The 6,887-nt window shown below is 45.6% G+C and overlaps 1 pseudogene; it reads left to right on the forward strand.

The window, feature by feature from the left end:
- Window positions 1-244: 244 nt before the first annotated feature.
- LOC123127864 (aldehyde dehydrogenase family 3 member F1-like) lies at window positions 245-6,603 on the forward strand (annotated as a pseudogene).
- The last annotated feature ends 284 nt before the right edge of the window (window positions 6,604-6,887 follow it).

Below are 6,887 nucleotides of genomic sequence, written 5' to 3' on the forward strand. Positions count from 1 at the left end.
AAATAGTGATCTAAACACTCTTATATTAGTTCACGGAGGGAGTACAGCAGTAATGCACACGTTATGTCTAATTTGGACAGGCAAGCTAACGGCCACCTTGTCACGCACAGCCCCCGCAAATCCAACTGTGCCTACGGTGACAATAAACCACCGCATTGATGAACGGCCCGCCACATTTCAACCACACGGTCAGGCGTACAGGCATTTTTCGTTTTCTATTTAGTTGGGGCGTACTCCACGCTATTTAACACAACGTCCGGGGCGCGCTTCATTCCACAACCTAAGAGCATCTCGACACCGCGGCCATCAACCGGCGAGCGTGCACTTCGTGAGCCATACCTCGCCCGCCTCTCGTCTCCATGGGAAGCCTGCACGAGAATCCCCAGCATGGCTTCGGCGGCCTGCTGAGCGGCCTGCAGGAGGCGTACGAGAGCGGCCGGACCAAGGACCTCGCCTGGAGGCGGGCGCAGCTCAAGGGGCTCCTCCGGCTCCTGGCGGAGGAGGAGGAGGACATCTTCGACGCGCTCCACGACGACCTCGGCAAGCACCGCGCCGAATCCTACAGGGACGAGGTACGTACAGCCGTACAGGTGCAATCTGTCTGTATCCATGGCATGCTGGCCATGAGTTTCAGTTTCAGTTTCAGTGCGTCTTGTGAAGTTGGTTGTCTTGCGTCCATTTGGTAAATTTCCTCTGTCTTTCACCGTCTTCAGATCGGGGCTCTTGTCAAGTCCGTCAATCACACGCTAAGAAACCTCGAGGGATGGGCGGCCCCCGAGAAGGCAAGCTCCCGCCACAGCCGCTGATTTTTTTTTTTAAAGTTTGGATTACTTATCACATGTGTCACATGGTGCCGCTGAAAAACCTGATCAGTAAGTAAGCAGGCTGCTGGTTTTGATTGTAGAGGCCATGACTTGTTGTTTTGATTGTAGGCCCAGGCGCCGCTGGTTTCTTTCCCGGCGACCGCGCTGGTGGTGCCCGAGCCGCTCGGCGTCGTGCTCGTCTTCTCCTGCTGGAATTTGCCACTAGGTGACGCCGACTTCTTTGCTCAAGCCACACAAGCGCTGTCTTTTCTTTCTCGTTTCCTAATTGCGACGTGTGCACCATGACTATATTTATTTTTTGCGGGGAAGTGCACTACGGATATTAGTCGTTAAACCCAAAGTTGGGGACTTTACTGCAATACACATCTAAGTAGCTACATCAACATGGGTAGCATTCTCTGACTGAGTACGAATCTCATTTATGTTCATTTCAATTTAGGCTATACTGGTGCAAATAAAAAATACCATTGGATTACTACTATATGTATATATATAGACCAATAAAAGAAATAAAGTTGAAGTACCGTGTAGCATGTCGGTGCATAGTTGGATCGGCTGCGCCCCCCTCTAAGAAATGGAGGATCATCATAGCAGGGCACGGTTGTGTCTCGTCCGCAGCAAGACATAAGCTAGTCTCTCCTCAAGGACGCTCTATATGGGCCAGTCCATAATCATGTACGTACACGTAGTTTCTGTGTGCTTTCTTCATTGAGTTTTTTTGCTTTCTATTTTTTTCTACTTTGGAAAAAATACATATATTTCAAAACTCTTAATGTACTTAAACTTTATAGAAATGTTCACTGTGAATCTGAAAAAATGTTAACACAGTGTAATTTTTTGTTAGCGTAAATCTCAAAAATATTGATAGCAATAAAATAAATGTTAGTGGCATTTAAAGAATGTTCATGTCTCTAAAATAATGTATGTGATATTTTTAGACAAAATTGTATACTGTAAAATAATTGTTCGTGTAATTCAGGAAAAATGTTTTTTGCCATTCAAAATATTGTACGATACATTTTGAAAAATATTCACGCTTTTCAAAAATATTTTTCAGCCATTTAAACAAATTTATACAATGTGAGAAATGTTCACATAGTTTAAAAAATGTTTTGTATCATTTGAAAAATAGTTCAACATATATGTGAAAAATGTTTAACAAGGAATTGATTTTTTTCAAAAAAAGATATTTGGAAAAATGTTAAACATCTATAAAAATGTTTTATGTGTACCGAAAATGTATGAAAAAATAGGCATCAACATATATTTAAAAATGTTTAAAGTGTATAACAAAATGCTCTTGATGTATATGAAAATTGTACAATGTGTATGAAAAATGTAAACATGCGTTACAATGTATTTTGTGGTTTCCTCTTTAACTAGAGCCATCATGGTAATTTATTTCACAACCTGACTACTACTCAAGATGTCTATTGATCCTCAGTCCAGACCTCACACCATGCATTGCATTTAACCATTTTTTAACACAACATTGCATCTAACCTGAAAGTCGCATTTTTCTAGAGAAATTAAAACTTACATTAATATGGCAATGGAACTACTCAAATACAACGAAAAGTTATTTTTTTTTTAGAAAAGGAAGATGACCCCCGGCCTCTGCATCCGGGAGATGCATGCGGCCACTTTATTGATTATTCTCGAGGACCTTACAAAGTATTATAACAATATGCCTGAATCCGCCATCTTGGCATCATATGCCACTATTCCTATCCATATGATGAAGGGGCGCTAGCTGGGCCAAATACCCAGTCCACTCACCTAAGCCTATCATCAAAAGCCAAAAGCCCCAACCGAGCCACATACTGGGTCTGGGGCATGAACTGGTCAGGCGCACTCACATGTGTCGTCGTCGCCATCTTCCACTGGTCCGTCTTAGAGCAGATATTGAGGCTTCTACCTTGTCAGGCCACTCTGTCATCGACGCCACCATGACGCCAGACAGCAACCCCTCCTGCGCGAGTCCAGCACCGCGCATCGGGCGCCAAGTCTCCACTGCACCACGCCGCCAAGATCCGCCGTCATCAATGTGCAGGATGAAGCACCGCTCCACCAAGCCGCCCACTGGTCCCTCGAACCCGTGTACGCCTCCAAGAATGTCGCCCCCAAGGAGGAAACGACACCAACGCGCCGCCGTCATCTGATCTACTGATCTAGGGTTTCCCCCGGAGGTAGCGGATAGAAGTCTGAAGCTTCTCCACGGCGATGCCTTCAAGAAGGTAATGACACAAAAGAGTGCCGCCAACGCCGGTCTTGGCATCAAGCCGAGAACTAGGTTTTCACCCGGATCCGCTCAAGGAACCTCCATCAAGCATCGTGTGCATGGGTCGCCGCCGATCTGAGCCGCCGCACATTGAGCAGATCGCACCGGCCAGATCAGATTTGTCCGGAGGGCAAACCACACATGGCGCCGACCCAACCACCAGGCCCTCCATGCCGCCACTACCGAACCGAGGTCGGATGGTCCATTGCCGCCGACCCGGCTGCCGCCGCTGCCCGAAGTAGGGCCAGCCGCCGCACCCGCCACCATCCGCCCTAGGCCGAGGCGGCCACCGCGCCGCCGCCGGAAGGCAGGCTCGCCGCGCCACCAAGGCCAGATCGGCCGTGCCTCCACACACCGCAGGGCTCCGCACCGCCCCCATGGCGCCGGAGAGAGGGAAGGCCCCCGCCACCGCCGTCAGCCCCCGGGCCATAGGCCGGCGGCGTCCTCCGGCGGCGGCGGAGGAAGGGGAAGAAGGACGGGGAGCCCCGGCGGCTAGGGTTGCGTCCCGCCCGAGTCGCCCGAGCGGGGGCGACGCGGGGGGTTATGGGTTAATGGGCCCCCTGACACCACGCACCTGCATCTGCACAACCAGGGACGGGTTCTTCACCGCCGGGTTCCCGTTGTTCTCCTGCCTGACACGGCTCACGCTGCAAGCTTGTATCCACAGCCGACGGTGCGTCTTCGCGGTTGGCGGGATCCTGGAGGTTATGCAACTCTTTAGTAAGCCATTAGTACTCCTAAGGAATGTACGATAGTGCCAAACATAAGGATATGGCATACATGTTGTCATAACACCAACTCATGAAAAATATGAATAATTCCTAGAAACGGAAGTACTTGGTACATGAGTTGTGGTGTGCAATTTCTCTTATGTGGTTTTTGTATTTAGGTACTCTAGCAAGCATAGTTATAGGAAAGTGGGTGTAACCGTAGTGTCGATGTCCTTATCACAAAGGAAATACTCCTTCCACACATTTTTTTTGGAAATGATCCATTTTTCCGTGGTGTAATCAAACTCAATTGGGCATAAATCCAGTCATATATGACTTGAGTAGTCACGACAACATGCATTTTTTTTCCTTTCATTGTTTTTATGAATGCTTTAAGTGGTGATGTGTTCCCGGTATTCATTAAATCAAAGAGATGTCGATTATTTTTACTAACAATAGTTGTGGGAAGCAAAATAGTTTCTCCGTTGGAATGTATGCGGAATTCAAATCCATGTCATCAAGAATCTGCCCGAAGTATAACACCGCATTGATGTTTACTCATGGAGAATCTAACTATATTCATGTGATGTTAACGATCATGGTTGAAACTTGAAGCGTGTATGTCACACTCTTGGGTACATGCTTTGCACAATTAGTCCTTATCTTGTCTCCATTTTGAGCAAAAGGATAGTTACATAATGTGGGTATGTTGTTGTGTTGTAATGCAGGTTTGGCTTTGGAGCCAATCTCTGGCGCACTAGCAGCTGGCAATGTTGTGGTTGTAAAGCCCTCCGAGCTTGCTCCGTCCACCGCTGCATTCCTTGCTGCCAATATAGCAAGGTACCTCGATCCTAAGGCTGTGAAGGTCATCTTAGGTGGACCGGAAGTTGGAGAACAACTCATGGAACACAGATGGGACAAAGTTCTTTTCACCGGTAACAACAAACTTGAAAATTCACCTTGCTTCTTCACAAAAGCAGTCATTATAGACAAGATCCCATCAAATTATTGTTCTTACGTGTATGTATATGATCTTTGTGTTATTCAGGAAGCGCCAATGTAGGGCGTCTTATTTTGACGAAAGCAGCAAAGCACTTGACCCCTGTTGCGCTTGAACTTGGGTCGAAATGTCCGTGCATTGTTGATCAGCTCGATAGTAAGAGAGATAGGCAGGTAATTCTTAGGGATTTGTCATGTTTTTAATTGCAACAAGTCACAATGAATGACGAACTAACTATATACCCCATGTGCGGGTTATACAGATTGCAGTGAATCGAATAGCGGGAGCGAAATGGTAAGTATGTGCCGGCCAAGCATGTGTTGCCATTTGACTACATCCTGGTAGAGGAGAAATTTGCTCCTATTCTGGTATGGTCCACTCTAATATCCAGTTAACTACAATACTATACAAGCTCATGGCATATACACTACATATATCTTCCGACTGCTTCTTGAGCATGCAGTAATTTTTGTCTCTTTGAAGATTGAGCTACTGAAATCAACGGTCAAGAGATTTACCACTACACCAGAGTGCATGGCCAGGATCTTGAACGCAAAGCACTTCCGGAGGTTAAGCAACTTTTTGGATGATGATAGGGTGGCATGTTCAGTGGTGCATGGGGGATCAGTAAACGAAAAGACCTTGTAAGTTCACCTCCATTTGTCCACATCCTTCTTATGGATATATCATGTACAAAATAAATGGATAAAATTGGTGCCTCATGCCACTATGCCTATGGCGCAGGACAATTGAACCCACCATACTGTTAAACCCTCCACTCGATTCTGACATCATGACTGAGGAGATATTCGGCCCACTGCTCCCTATCATCACGGTATGCCGAATGGACAAATATTATGTGACAGATTATAATACTCCCTCTGTTCACTTTTGTAAGTCGTTTAGGACAGCTGAAATTGAACTGTTTTAGATGATGTCTTAAATGTCTAAAAGGTCTTACAAAAGTGAACGAAGGGAATACTAAGTTGATGGTGTATGTACATGTGGGCTTTCAGGTAAAGATCGAAGATACTATTAAGTTTGTCACATCAATGCCAAAACCATTGGCAATCTATGCTTTCACCAAAAACGAGAAGCTAAAACACCGGATTATAGATGAAACATCATCTGGAAGTATCACATTCAACGACGCAATTGTGCAGGCATGCAAACTTATCCACCTCATTCCTCCAAACTACACGCGTTTTCGCAGCATAAATCTTTGAAGTGTTCTCATTCTTTTTGCTGTTGAGATTGACCTAATCTTGACTAGTATGTTGTTGCAGTACGCAGTAGAAGGCCTCCCGTTCGGTGGCGTTGGGCAAAGCGGGTTTGGACAGTACCATGGCAAATACAGCTTTGAGCTTTTCAGTAACAAAAAGGCAGTGTTCAAGAGAAGCTTCCTAATCGAGTTCATGTTCAGATACCCGCCATGGGACGACAGTAAAATCAGGATGTTGAGACATGTTTTCAACACGAACTACATACTTCTACTCCTTGGACTGCTCGGCCTGAGGAGATGATGGAAGAAACAACTCGGAGAAAGAGACCACGAGCAAATAGCCAAGAGAAGCTGCGCTAGATGAACAAAAGCAAATGGACTGCAAACCACATAAATGCTACGTACCCTATATATTTGTGTTCGATTGCAAAATTGGATTGTGTGAGTGTGTAACCTGTTTTCCGTTGAGTGTTGTGATTCCTCGAAGATTTGACAATTTAATACTACGATTCAGGAGAACACCCTTAGGTGTTTGCCTAGAAGAACAAGAAACCTTTGAAACTAAACTAGAACTTCTTACTAAGTAAGGCCCAGTTTGCTGTTGCTCAATTATGTTGAGTTAAGATTACTCAATGATTTGATGTCAAATAATACTCCATATAGCTACTGGAAAATTTTGATTCGCGAAAACGTCCTCCAGAACTATGACATATGCCACCGCCACAATACCGATGCCGGCTAAACCACGTTTAACAGCAGAGTTTTGATCTACCATTTCTTATGGGTACAAATAAACAAGTTGAGACTGGATCCGGGCAGCCCGGCCCCTTGAGCATTCAACAATATTTCC

Source organism: Triticum aestivum, chromosome 6A, assembly GCF_018294505.1.
Source record: "Triticum aestivum cultivar Chinese Spring chromosome 6A, IWGSC CS RefSeq v2.1, whole genome shotgun sequence".
Classification (NCBI taxonomy): Eukaryota; Viridiplantae; Streptophyta; class Magnoliopsida; order Poales; family Poaceae; genus Triticum; species Triticum aestivum.